This window comes from Sus scrofa, chromosome 4 (genome assembly GCF_054392235.1).
Source record: "Sus scrofa isolate SSC_HxYL_T2T_F1_AM1 chromosome 4, Sscrofa_HxYL_maternal_Yorkshire_Landrace_v2.0, whole genome shotgun sequence".
Lineage (NCBI taxonomy): Eukaryota > Metazoa > Chordata > Mammalia > Artiodactyla > Suidae > Sus > Sus scrofa.
Genome location: NC_139386.1, coordinates 86,092,910 through 86,108,377, shown reverse-complemented (window position 1 = coordinate 86,108,377; position 15,468 = coordinate 86,092,910). Strand labels below are relative to the sequence as shown.

The 15,468-nt window shown below is 39.2% G+C and overlaps 1 protein-coding gene across 6 annotated transcripts in view; it reads right to left on the bottom strand.

Annotated features, from left to right (window-relative positions):
- Positions 1 to 15,468, bottom strand: part of NME7 (NME/NM23 family member 7) — a 278,798-nt gene that overhangs the window by 147,158 nt on the left and 116,172 nt on the right. The gene's annotated exons all lie outside the window — the stretch shown is intronic.

Sequence of the window (15,468 nt, the reverse complement as noted above, 5' to 3'; positions counted from 1 at the left end):
ATGCAAATGAACTTATTTCCATAACAGAAAGAGATTCACAGGCATAAAAAAACAAACTTATGTTTACCAAAGGGGAAAGAGGGGTGGGGGATGGATAAAATAGGAATTTTGAATTCACAGATACATACTACTACATAAAAAAAGAGATAACCAAGAAAAATCTACTGTACATCACAGGGAATAATTTCTAATAATCTATAATGGAAAAGAATCTGAGAAAGAGAAAAAATATATATATATCTGCATTGCAGTGCTGTACACCTGAAACTAACATGACATTGTAAATCAACTATAATTCAATTAAAAAAAAGAAAAAAGAAAAGAAAAAGAAACAGCCAAAAAAAAAAAAAAGAAAAAAAAAACTAACAGCAGAACAAAGACAAAGATAAAAACAGTAACAACAAAATCTGTCTACCTTGAATTCTGTAAACAAGAAAATATTTGGAAAATATTTTCCAAAATGAATGAAAAATCAAGACTTTTCAGGAGAGAGGACAAGATGGCGGAGGAGTAGGGGGACACGCTCGCCCTCTCCCACAAACACAACAAAAAAAGCACATCTACAGAAGAAATGACTCGCACAGAACAACAACCAATCGCTGGCAGAGGAACCTAAACTCCAATAACGGCAAGAAATTCGTGACATTATTGGGCAGAACGGGAGAAAAGAGGAGAGTGAGAGAAGGTGAATCCGAGCGGGACGGGCGCTCCCGAAAGGGTACTGCGGAGGAGAAAGGGATCCCGCACCCTGGAAAGTCTCCTACCGGGGGAAAGATCAAACGAACCGGAGGAATCTCCAGATGCAGAGAAGAGTGTAGCAGTAAGTCGGAGTACGGAAAAACGATCAAGAACCCAACGGACCATCTGAACTACGGGCACAGTCACCAAAAATTGAGACGCCTGGGTGGGGGCTGGGCACCGAATCCTCGGCTCCAGAGGTTAGTCCCCGGGAAAGGGCCGGGGGACGCCTGGGTGGGGGCTGGGCACCGAGACCTCGCCTCCGAAGGTTAGTCCCCAAGAAAGGGCCGGGGGACGCCTGGGGGGGGGGGCTGGGCACCGAGACCTCGGCTCCAGAGATTAGTCCCCGGGCTAGGGGGGCGGGGAAGAGCGGAAACTGCTTGGGAGGTCTCTAAACCATTTGACGGGGCAGAGACTGCCTGGGAGACTAGAAAACAAAGCTGTCGCAGAGGAAGGGAGCAATACTCTAGGGGCGGGGAAGTGGAAAGCCGCCTCAGAGGGAACCTGGGAGAAGAGCCTGGTCTGCGCCCGTGCTGGGGAGGGGAGAGAAGAAGGGGTGGGTCCCCATAGAATACCCCCCACGCCACAACAAGCTTACAGGCCCGCTAGCTAGCAGAAAGCTGTGCTTCCCAGTGCATTCCCTCCCCCCACCCCCGCCACCCCCTACGCTCTCGCCGAACCTGGGGCTGCCTGCCATCCAGGAGGGCTGGCCTCAACAATTGCCTGAAGCCTACCACCGCAGGGGCTCTCCCTGCACAGGCCTGCTTGCCCTTTGGAGGGGCTACACTTCCACAGAGCAGCACCAAACACCACCAGCCCCCTACAAAAGGCCTTCAGCCCAGAAAAGCTAGAACAAGCCTAGCCAGGCCGTGAATAGATCGACCTAATTCTCCGACGGTTTTTCTGAGACGGGCTCCCCCGGGGAGGAGCCTCTTGAGTCTCCAAGGGCCTTGCTACACGCCCAAGACCCCAGGGGGTGCTAAGACCTAGTGGACCAGCTGCATAGGACTGCCACCTCCAGGCAGGACCCCCTGCAGCCCAGAAAAGCTGCAACAAGCCTGGCCGACTTGGGAAAAGATCTCAGACGGTCTTTCTGAGTCGGGCTGTCCTGGGGAGGAACCTCTTGAGTCTCCAAGGGCCCTGCTACCCGCCCAAGACCCCAGGGGGTGCTGAGACCTAGTGGACCAGCTGCATAGGACTGCCAGCTCCAGGCAGGACCCCCTGCAGCCCAGAAAAGCTGCAACAAGCCTGGCCGAATCGGGAAAAGATCTCAGACGGTCTTTCTGAGTCGGGCTGTCCTGGGGAGGAGCCTCTTGAGCCTCCAAGGGCCCTGCTACCCGCCCAAGACCCCAGGGGGTGCTGAGACCTAGTGGACCAGCTGCATAGGACTGCCAGCTCCAGGCAGGACCCCCTGCAGCCCAGAAAAGCTGCAACAAGCCTGGCCGAATCGGGAAAAGATCTCAAACGGTCTTTCTGAATCGGGCTGCCCTGGGGAGGAGCCTCTTGAGCCTCCAAGGGCCCTGCTACCCGCCCAAGACCCCAAGGGGTGCTGAGACCTAGTGGACCAGCTGCATAGGACTGCCAGCTCCAGGCAGGACCCCCTGCAGCCCAGAAAAGCTGCAACAAGCCTGGCCGACTTGGGAAAAGATCTCAGACGGTCTTTCTGAGTCGGGCTGTCCTGGGGAGGAGCCTCTTGAGCCTCCAAGGGCCCTGCTACCCGCCCAAGACCCCAGGGGGTGCTGAGACCTAGTGGACCAGCTGCATAGGACTGCCAGCTCCAGGCAGGACCCCCTGCAGCCCAGAAAAGCTGCAACAAGCCTGGCCGACTTGGGAAAAGATCTCAGACGGTCTTTCTGAGTCAGGCTGTCCTGGGGAGGAGCCTCTTGAGCCTCCAAGGGCCCTGCTACCCGCCCAAGACCCCAGGGGGTGCTGAGACCTAGTGGACCAGCTGCATAGGACTGCCAGCTCCAGGCAGGACCCCCTGCAGCCCAGAAAAGCTGCAACAAGCCTGGCCGACTTGGGAAAAGATCTCAGACGGTCTTTCTGAGTCGGGCTGTTCTGGGGAGGAGCCTCTTGAGTCTCCAAAGGCCCTGCTACCCGCCCAAGACCCCAAGGGGTGCTGAGACCTAGTGGACCAGCTGCATAGGACTGCCAGCTCCAGGCAGGACCCCCTGCAGCCCAGAAAAGCTGCAACAAGCCTGGCGGAATCGGGAAAAGATCTCAGACGGTCTTTCTGAGTCGGGCTGCCCTGGGGAGGAACCTCTTGAGTCTCCAAGGGCCCTGCTACCCGCCCAAGACCCCAGGGGGTGCTGAGAACCAAATGAAATCTGCTACCATCGTGGGGTGGACCTCCCAGTCCTGTCTGCCCTCAGGAAGTCCTCCTTTGCTTCAAAGAAACACTGTTAGTCCCATCAACACTCCAGAAAAGCCACACTGCCTCAAAAAAGATTGACCAACAACGACAGCCCTCAGGAAATATTCCAGGGCAGTGACAAGGCAAACACTACCCGATAACGGAGAGTACAACTCCCTCAGGAGAAAGAAGACAACAAGCAAGATGAAGAAGCTGAGAAACCACCCCCAGTCAAACCAACAGGAGAACTCACCTAAAACAGTCAACAATGAAACTGATCTCTGCAGTCTGACAGACCTGGAGTTCAAAAGAGAAATAGTGAAAATACTGAAGGAATTAAGAGAAGATATGAACAGCAATGCAGATACCCTCAGAAAGGAGCTAGAAAATATAAGGAGGAGCCAAGAAAAACTAGAACATTCATTTGCAGAGATGCAAACTGAACTAGGGGCAGTAAAAACCAGAATGAATAATGCAGAAGAACGAATCAGTGATATGGAAGATAGAATAATGGAAATCACTCAATCTGGTCAACAGACAGAAAACCGAATCAAAAAACTGGAAAGCAATATAAGAGACCTATGGGATAATATAAAACGGGCCAATCTACGCATAATAGGAATTCCAGAAGGAGTAGAAAAAGATAAAGGAATGGAAAATATATTTGAAGAAATTATCGCTGGAAACTTCCCAAATCTAAAGGATACTGGATTCAAGATACAAGAAGCACAGAGGGCCCCAAACAAACTGAACCCAAACAGACCCACACCAAGACACATCATAATAAAAATGGCAAAAGTTAGTGATAAAGAGAGGATCCTAAAGGCAGCAAGAGAAAAACAGAATGTTACCTACAAGGGAACCCCCATAAGAATATCAGCTGATTTCTCTACAGAAACACTACAGGCCAGGAGGGAATGGCAAGAGATATTTAAAGTGCTCAAAGGAAAAAATATGCAACCTAGAATACTTTATCCAGCAAGAATATCATTTAAAATAGAAGGGGAAATAAAAATTTTTCCCAACAAACAAAAACTTAAAGAATACAGCAACACAAAACCCAGGTTAAAGGAAATATTGAAAGGGCTTCTCTAAACCAAAAAGAAAGGAAGGAAAGGGAAGAAAAAAGAAAAGAAAAAAAAAAAAAAGAAGAAGAAGAAGAAGAGGAAGAACTAGGAATGAGGAAGATACAATCAGAGAGCAGTCACTCAAATAAGCCAGCATACAGATTTAATCATGAACATGCTTCAAACAAAATAAAATTAAAAAGAAAAAAATAAAAGAGTCATCAAAACCATAAAATGTGGGCAAGGGATGTTAGGAGGTAAATAATCCTTTTTGTTTGTATGTATGTCTCTCTTCTTAATTTTAATATAATAATGAAGTGTTTGAACTTACAGGACCATCAGGCTAAAACACACAATTATGGGAAGGGGTTAGCATACTTAAAAAACAGGGCAACCACAAGCCAAAACCAAATATTGCATTTGCAAAAAATGAAAAAAAAAAATACACTCAAGCAGATAATAACAGGAGACCATCCAACCAAAAAAAAAAAAAAAAGAAGAATGGAGAACCATAGAATCAACTGGAACACGAGGATCAAATGGCAATAAATAATCATCTATCAATTATCACCTTAAATGTCAATGGACTGAATGCCCCAATCAAAAGACACAGAATGGCTGAGTGGATAAAACGGCAAAAACCTTCAATATGCTGCCTACAAGAAACTCACCTTAGGACAAAAGATACATATAGATTGAAAGTGAAAGGCTGGGGAAAAGTATTTCATGCCAATAGACATGACAGAAAAGCAGGAGTTGCAACGCTCATATCAGACAAAATAGACTTTAAAACAAAAGACATAAAGAAAGACAAAGAAGGACACTATTTAATGATTAAGGGATCCATCCAAGGAGAGGATGTTACTATCATCAACATATATGCCCCAAACATAGGAGCACCCAGATACATACAACAAATATTAACAGACATAAAGGGAGATATTGATGAGAATACAATCATAGTAGGAGACCTAAATACCCCCCTCACATCAATGGACAGATCCTCTAGACAGAAAACCAATAAAGCAACAGAGATCCTAAAGGAAACAATAGAAAAGTTAGACTTTATTGATATCTTCAGGACACTACATCCAAAAAAAGCAGAATACACATTCTTCTCAAATGCTCATGGAACATTCTCAAGAATCGACCACATATTGGGACATAAAGCGAATCTCAATAAATTTAGGAGCATAGAAATTATCTCAAGTATCTTCTCTGACCACAATGCCATGAAATTAGAAATCAACCATGGGAAAAGGAAAGAGAAAAAACCTACTCCATGGAGACTAAACAACATGCTACTAAAAAACCAATGGGTCAATGAGGAAATCAAGAAGGAAATTAAAAACTATCTTGAAACAAATGATAATGAAGACACAACCTCTCAAAATCTATGGGATGCTGCGAAAGCAGTGCTCAGAGGGAAATTTATAGCAATCCAGGCCTTTCTCAAAAAAGAAGAAAGATCCCAAATTGACAACTTAACCCTCCACCTAAATGAATTAGAAAAAGAAGAACAAAGAAGTCCTAAAGTCAGCAGAAGGAAGGAAATTGTAAAGATCAAAGAAGAAATCAATAAAATAGAGACTCAAAAAACAATAGAGAAAATTAATAAAACCAAGAGCTGCTTCTTTGAAAAGGTGAACAAAATTGATAAACCCCTGGCCAGACTCACTAAAAAGAGGAGAGAAAGAACCCAAATCACCAAAATTATAAATGAAAAAGGAGAAATCACAACGGATACAGCAGAAATACAAAAAACCATAAGAGAATACTATGAACAACTATATGGCAATAAGTTTGACAATCTGGAAGAAATGGACAATTCTCTAGAATCTTACAGCCTGCCAAAACTGAATCAAGCAGAAACAGACCAACTGAACAGACCAATCACTAGAAATGAAATTGAAGAGGTCATAAAATCACTCCCTACAAATAAAAGTCCAGGACCAGATGGCTTCACAGGTGAATTCTATCAAACATATAAAGAGGAATTGGTGCCCATCCTCCTTAAACTCTTTCAAAAGGTTGAAGAAGAAGGAATACTCCCAAAGACATTCTATGAGGCCACCATCACCCTCATTCCAAAACCAGGCAGAGATACCACCAAAAAAGAAAACTATCACCCAATATCATTGATGAATATAGATGCAAAAATTCTCAACAAAATCTTAGCCAACCGAATCCAACAACATATCAAAAAAATTATACACCATGACCAGGTTGGGTTCATCCCAGGTTCACAAGGATGGTTCAACATACGCAAATCAATCAACATCATACACCACATTAACAAAAAAAAAGTCAAAAATCATATGATCATCTCAATAGATGCAGAAAAAGCATTTGACAAAGTTCAACATCCATTCATGATCAAGACCCTCGCCAAAGTGGGTATAGAGGGAACATTCCTGAATATAATCAAAGCCATTTATGATAAACCCACAGCAAATATAATCCTCAATGGGGAAAAACTGAAAGCCTTCTCACTCAAATCTGGAACAAGACAGGGATGCCCACTCTCACCACTGCTCTTCAACATAGTTTTGGAAGTCTTAGCCACAGCAATTAAACAAACAAAAGAAATAAAAGGCATCCATATAGGAAGAGAAGAGATCAAACTGTCACTGTATGCAGATGACATGATTCTATACCTAGAAAACCCTAAGGACTCAACCCCAAAACTCCTTGAACTGATTAATAAATTCAGCAAAGTGGCAGGATATAAGATTAACATTCAGAAGTCAGTTGCATTTCTGTATACCAGCAATGAAGCATTAGAAAAGGAATACAAAAATACGATACCTTTTAAAATTGTACCTCACAAAATCAAATACCTCGGAATACACCTAACCAAAGAGGTAAAGGACCGATATGCCGAGAACTATAAAACCTTAATCAAAGAAATCAAAGAAGATGTAAAAAAATGGAAAGATATTCCATGTTCCTGGATTGGAAAAATCAATATTGTGAAAATGGCCATCCTACCCAAAGCAATCTACAGATTCAATGCAATCCCTATCAAATTACCCATGACATTGTTCACAGAACTAGAACAAACAATCCAAACATTTATATGGAACAACAAAAGACCCAGAATCGCCAAAGCAATCCTGAGAAACAAAAACCAAGCAGGAGGCATAACCCTCCCAGACTTCAAGAAACACTACAAAGCCACAGTCATCAAAACAGTGTGGTACTGGTATCAAAACAGACAGATGGACCAATGGAACAGAATAGAGAACCCAGAAATAAACCCTGACACCTATGGTCAATTAATCTTTGACAAGGGAGGCAAGAACATCAAATGGGAAAAGGAAAGTCTATTCAGCAAGCATTGCTGGGAAACCTGGACAGCTGTATGCAAAGCAATGAAACTAGAACACACCCTCACACCATGCACAAAAATAAACTCCAAATGGCTGAAAGACTTAAATATACGACAGGACACCATCAAACTCCTAGAAGAAAACATAGGCAAAACACTCTCTGACATCAACATCATGAATATTTTCTCAGGTCAGTCTCCCAAAGCAATAGAAACTAGAGCAAAAATAAACCCATGGGACCTCATCAAACTGAAAAGCTTTTGCACAGCAAAGGAAACCCAAAAGAAAACAAAAAGACAACTTACAGAATGAGAGAAAATAGTTTCAAATGATGCAACTGACAAGGGCTTAATCTCTAGAATATACAAGCAACTTATACAACTCAACAGCAAAAAAACCAATCAATCAATGGAAAAATGGGCAAAAGACCTGAATAGACATTTCTCCAAGGAAGATATACAGATGGCCAACAAACACATGAAAAAATGCTCAACATCGCTGATTATAAGAGAAATGCAAATCAAAACTACCATGAGATACCACCTCACACCAGTCAGAATGGCCATCATTAATAAATCCACAAATAACAAGTGCTGGAGGGGCTGTGGAGAAAAGGGAACCCTCCTGCACTGTTGGTGGGAATGTAAACTGGTACAGCCACTATGGAGAACAGTTTGGAGATACCTTAGAAATCTATACATAGAACTTCCATATGACCCTGCAATCCCACTCTTGGGCATCTATCCGGACAAAGCTCTACTTAAAAGAGACACATGCACCCGCATGTTCATTGCAGCACTATTCACAATAGCCAGGACATGGAAACAATCCAAATGTCCATCGACAGAGGATTGGATTCGGAAGATGTGGTATATATACACAATGGAATACTACTCAGCCATAAAAAAGGATGACATCATGCCATTTGCAGCAACATGGATGGAACTAGAGAATCTCATACTGAGTGAAATGAGCCAGAAAGACAAAGACAAATACCATATGACATCACTTATAACTGGAATCTAATATCCAGCACAAATGAACATCTCCTCAGAAAAGAAAATCAATCATGGACTTGGAGAAGTGACTTGTGGTTGCCTGATGGGAGGGGGAGGGAGTGGGAGGGATCGGGAGCTTGGGCTTATCAGTCACAACGTAGAATAGATTTACAAGGAGATCCCGCTGAATAGCATTGAGAACTATGTCTAGATACTCATGTTGCAACAGAAGAAATGGTGGGGGAAAAACTGTAATTGTAATGTATACATGTAAGGATAACCTGTCCCCCTTGCTGTACAGTGGGAAAATAAAATTTAATAAAAAAAAAAAAAAAAAGACTTTTCAGAGTATACATCATTCACTTCCTTGGTTAAGTTTATTCCTAGGTATTTTATTATTTTTGATTCAATTTTAAGTGGGGATTTTTTCTTTCTCTTTCTGATAGTTCATTATTAATGTATAAGAAAGCAACAAATTTCTATATATTAATCTTGTATCCTGCTACTTTACAGAATTCTTTTGTTAATTTTAATAATTTTTTAGTGGAGACCTTGGGGTTTTCTACCCTAAAGTCATCTTCATACAGTGACAGTTTTGCTTCTTCCCTTCCAATTTGGATGTCTTTTATTTCTTTTTCTTGTCTGACTGCTGTGACTAAGACTTCCAATACTAGGTTAAATACAAGTAGGGAGAGTGGCTATCCTTTTCTTAGAAATGAAAGACCTATACTATGAAAACTATAAAATACTGATGAAGAGACTTGAAGACGGCATATAGAAATAGAAAGATATCCTGAAAAGCAATCTGCAGATTTAATGCAATCTTTATCAAAATATCAATGACACTTTTCACAGAACTAGAACATATAATCCTAAAATTTATATGGAACCACAAAGGACCCAGAATTGCCAAAGCAATCTTGAGAAAAAAAGAAGAAAGCTGGAGATACCATGTTCTCTGATTTCATATTATACTATGAAGCTACAGTAGTCAGAAATGCATGGTACTGGCACAAAAATAGACACATAGATTTTGGGACCAGAATAGTGAGCCCAGAATAAACCTACACACTATGGTCGGTCAATCTACAACACAGGAGGCCAGAATACACAATGGAGAAAAGACAGTCTCAATAGGGAGTGTTGGTAAAATTGAATAGCTATATGTAAAAGAATGAAATTAAACTATTTCCTCACACCATATACAAAAAAGTACTCACAATGGATTAAAGACCCAAATGTAAGACTTGAAACCAAAACATTCCTAGAAGAAAATATAGGTAGAATCCTAACATAAATCATAGCAATATTTTTTTGGATCTCTCTCTCCTAAGGCAAAAGAAATATAAACAAAAATAAACAAATGAGACCTATTAAACTTAAAAGCTTTTATACAGCAAAGGAAACCATTGACAAATTGAAAAGACAACCTACTGAATGGGAGGAAATGTTTGCATATAATATGTCTGATAAGGGGTTAATATCCAAAAATAAATAAAAAGCTCATACGACACAATATCAAAAAGAAACCCCAATTTAAAAAGTGGGCAGAACTGAATAAACGTTTTTTTCCAAAGAAGACATATAGATGGCCAATTGGCAGACAAAAAGATACTCAACATGGTTAATTACTAGAGAATGAAAATAAAAACCACAGCGAGCTACTACCTCACAGCTGCTTAAATGACTATCATCAAAAAGTCTATAAGTAACAAATGTTGGCAATGATGTGGAGGAAAGGGAACCCTGGTACACTGTTGGTGGGGATGTAAATTCATGCAGCCACTATGGAAAACAGTATGGAAGTTTCTCAAAAAACTAAAAATAAAACTACCATATTATCCAGCAATTCCACTGCTGGGTATATATCCGAAGAAAATGAAAACAGTAATTCAAAAATATACATGCATCCCAATAGCAGTATTATTTTTTGATATCCAAAATATGGAAACAGCCTAAGTGTCCAACAACGGAGGAATGAATAAAGATGATGTGGTATATACATATAACAGAATACTTACTCAGTCATAAAAAAGAAGGGAATTCTGCCATTTGTAACAATGTGGATGGATCTATGCTCAGTGAAGTAAGTTGGACAAAGAAAAAAGTATATTATCACTGGCATGTGTAATCTAAAAAAATAAAATAAATATACAGAGAAAAATAGAAACAGACTACAGACAGAACAAACTAATGGTTACCAGTGAGGAGAGGGAACAGGGGATGGGCAAGATAGGATTATGGATTAAGAGACACAAAACACCATGTATGAAATAAGCAACAAGTGTATATTGTTCAATACAAGGAAATACATTCATTATTTTGTAATAACTTTAAATGGAGTATAATCTATAAAAATGTCAAATAACATGCTGTACACCTGAAACTAATATAAATCAGTGACCTTTCAACTCAGAAAAAGAGAGTTTCAAACAAAATCTAAGAGAATTCACCACCACCAACTCTATACTAAGGAAACATAAAGGAAGTTATTCAGACAGAAGAAAAATAATGCCAGACGAATATATGGATCCACCCAGAACAACAGTAAACACCTGACAAATATAAAACATTTAACAGAAACTAAAAAATAATATAATCAAGCAAAAATATTTAAAATGTATTATAGGGTTTATTATATATATATATGTAAAATGTTGGATAATAGCACAAAGAATAAGAGGGGTGATACAGAAATATACTGTTTTTGGGTTCTTAACCACGTGACGCGGTGGAATGAAAAACTGGTCAAAGAAAAGTGCCTCTCATAGTGCCTGAAACATTCAATGAATGGAACACTTTCAGCAGAAGTGAAAATAAATATAAAGACCTAGAGGAAGACGAATGATTGGGGTATATGAAGATCAGTGAAGGGGATGAATGAGACCACAAGAAAGCAGTTAAGAGATGAGGCCAGACCCTGCAGGTAACCAGAATCCATTTTAGAGATTTTGGAGGGTTAATATACACAGTGCCAAAATAAAATAAAGGTAATTTATTACAGAACAATATTTAAATGTTAATCTGAACCCAGTCATCATGCCTACAAGAAATGCCAGAAGTGAAAAAAAGACTTTGTAATTAATGTGGTGCACAGAACTCTACTCCTTAGAATCTCTAAATGTATGCGACTGAAGTCACTTCACTATTTCACAAAGGTCATAGGAAATTGATTTTTATGGATAATTACGTTGAGTTGGGCTTTCTGTCTCATGATATTAAAGCACTGCCTACACATAAATGTCAAGAGCTAAGCTGTCAGTAGGGATAGAAGAAGGCACACACCTGTCATCCAAATAGAGAAGAGTAAATTTTGTCCCTTTTTCTCTCATTTGTCTCTTTCAGTGTTAATAACAAATATCGTTAAAATTATAAACATAGAAGGCAGTACAAAATGCACAAAATGGAAAGAAAAAATGAAAAAAGTACTCCATCAAAGGCATAAAGTGTTCCTTAAAAATTGGACTCAGAATTCACAAGTCACTAACTAAAAACTGCCAAAAAAAAAAAAAACCACTTGTTTCCATCTTTAATAGCCCTTTGACTACCATCCTTAAGTAGTTGCAATATGACATCTGACTTGATATCTATCCTCACCAGAACATAAGCTCCATGAATGCAGATAATGTGCTTTTTCATTCATTTCTGTCTCCCTGGTATCCACACGCTGTGTGGCCCATAGTAGATACTCAAAATATGTGTGGTAGAAAATTGGATCATGATAAAGCTACGAGATAGGAATCATTACATTTTTATAACTGCAAAGGATTGACACAGAATCTAACGAATTATGTTAGCTACAATAACAGTAATAATAACAATAATAGCTAACATTTACTGAGTACTCTCAATAGTGAAACCACTTTACATGATTTATTTCACTTAATCACCACAACAACCTCATAAAGTAATAGCAGTATTTCCATTTTCTATATGGGTAAACCAAGGCTTAAAGAAGGTAAATAACTTCTATGGTCAAAACTGGTGGGTTTGAGATTGGAACCTAGCATCTGACTCCACAGCAAAACAAAAAAATAAGGAAAATGAGTCGGGAGCTGTAAGCTGGTTGCAGTGAGTTTTGTGAGATATTAAAATTCTATAATTTTAAACAAATAGTGTGGGAAAATCTAGAACTAGAGTAGAATTAAAAAGCAATAGCTGATATAACAGTGTCAGTGATGCTGTACTATTTCACACTACAAATTCCACACTACAAACTCTACACCCTTATACTAAGATATCTTTAAGTTTAGAATCACAAAAATGGATGGAACCACTAATAATATCTTACATATCTTATTTATTTTATTAATAAGAATCAGAAGACAAAAACAGTAAAGTGTTGTGCTAAACGAGTAAGAATCAGATGACCCGTTTTTGTCCCTTTAGACTATGTTGCCTCATAAGAGTATCTTTACAGGTACAACTTTAAGAATTACATAAAGCTCCAAAATTAAGAATCATCTAGTGTGCAGCATTTAAAAACTGACCTCTTCCTTGAACCTAAAACTAGAGTCCTGAATATTAACTGTCATGAGAAATAGACTTTTTTTTTTTTTTTTTTTTTTTGGTATTTTTAGGGCTGCACCCTGTGGCCTATGAAAGTTTCTAGGCCAGAGGCCAAATCAGAGCTGTAGCTGCTGGCCTGCACCACAGCCACAGCAACACAGGTTCCAAGCCACGCCTGTGACCTACACCACAACTCATGGCAACATGGGATCCTTAACCCTCTAAGTGAGGCCATCGATCGTACCTACTTCCTCATGGATTCTAGTCAGATTCATTTCTTCTGAGCCATGCGGGAATGCCAAGAAATAACAGACTTATCAGGAAACACAAAAGACATTGGCAAGTGAGACCCAGGATTTGCTGTCTGAATCTTACCACCCCAAATTACCCACTGAACGGTATCATAATCATATGCATTTGTAGTACATGAGTACAGACCATCGCACAACTTGCTTTGAATGAAAGAGAGTCATGAATGGGAAAAAAAAAAACTTTAAAAGGATCAGAGTTTATATACCATTCATAAGAATGTTATTTACCTCTATTAAATATTATGAGGATAAAAACATTCTTACTCCCATTTGTGGAAAATTTAAGGAAACAGCTTTTTACATTTTTTTTAACTTTTTTTTTATTTAAGGGCCATACCTGCAGCATATGGAAGTTCCCAGGCTAGGAGTGAATTGGATCTGCAGCGCCCGCCTATGCCACAGCCACAGCAACGTGGGATCTGAGCCACATGTGTGACCTACACGGCTCATGGCAACGTCAAATCTTTAACCCACTGAGCGAACCCCCAACCTCAGGGACACTAGGTCGGGTTCATTACCACTGAGCCACAATGCGAACTCCTGGAAACCTCTTTTCCTAACCCAAATAAAATTGTATAGCATATAAATGCAGTAACATCTCATAAAGACACCTAGATACTGATATATTCTGGTTAATATGCATTCTCCCATTAACAGACTGGTACAAACCAACAATATGAAATATTTGTTTTAAATCAAAAAGTCATTTTAATATAATAAAATTATAACCATTACTAAAAATGGAATAAAAATAATAACCATTAGTAAAAATTACTCACAATACTAATTATTACTCTGAAATAATCTTGTTTTTTTCCTCCTAAACAGTCCCTCTGTTCTTTCTCCTAAGCGGGTTCTTTAGTTACTATTACAAGATTTAAATAGTAATTACAGAAGATGTCCTACTGATGCCCTTCGTTTCTTTAAAGGAAGAAAGTACATCAACACCAATCTTTCTGGGCTATCCTGACATTAAAGATATTTCCTCTGTCATTCAAATTCTTGATTTCTTAGGTGAAATGACATACCCACCCAAAAATGTTTTTATTTTTACCTTCAGAATCCCAAGATCAAAAAATCCTAAAAGTAACTGTATATATTTAAAAACTGCATGTATAGTATTTTTAAAGCACAATATAGAAGACATTAAAAGTCAGGAATATAATGATATACACATGAAGCTTACATAATGTTATAAAGCAATGTTACCTAAAAAAAAAAAAAAAAAAATGAGGCTTTCTTTAAGCTGTTTTCCAAAGGGAAATACAGCCCACCCATATTTCCAAAGGGCAACATGTACATAAAATATCAGTGCCCCAAATTACTATTTGTTACCAAATTCAACACTACCTGATATTGTATGAGAGTGTAACTGAGGATCAAGGCTACTGTGAAATATGTTGCCATGAACCTCTTTATCTTATATACAATAAAACTATAATAAAATGTGCATTAACAAAGGTAGTTGCTTTTAATCTTATTTTTTAAAAAATCAATTGAACACATAAAAAAGAAAATGTATAGAAGAAAGATTTAAGAAACGGAAAACAGTTGTCACTAGTTGAAGAAATGATACTAAGAACACATTTGAAAATTTCCTCTTTAATAAAAGATCTAACTCTAAAATGAAGAAGCTGATAAGATGAAAATTTCATAAGCTACAACAAAAGAAAAAACACACTAGTTCCTCTAAAGAAGGGTGGAACACTACCAGTATGCTGAATGCAAAATACAGTATTCCATTATTAGCCTTTAGTACATAATGCTAAATAAGACAGAGGTCAGTTCTTGGACCAGGGCTTTTTTTCTTTTTTAAAGTAGTTTGAAAGGAAAGGGCATAGAGAAGTGAAGAAGAGGAGAACCAGGTCTCATTCTCATAACAGTGAACTTTATGCAAAAAGAAAAGCCAAAATCCTCCATAAAACAACATAGGTGATGGATGGGGCAGGCCACCAGCACAAATGTATCTAAGATATTGATAAAAGGAGGCTAACTCTGATTAAATATCTATTATGTGTTATTTTAAGGAACAATATTTGGCTTATTTGAATATAGTGTTATTTTCAAGAACATATTTCATTGCCCTCTGATTAACTCCATTTAAGTCCTATTGTTTCTTCAGCCTCAGTTACATTTTCAGATGATTCCATCTGCATTTGT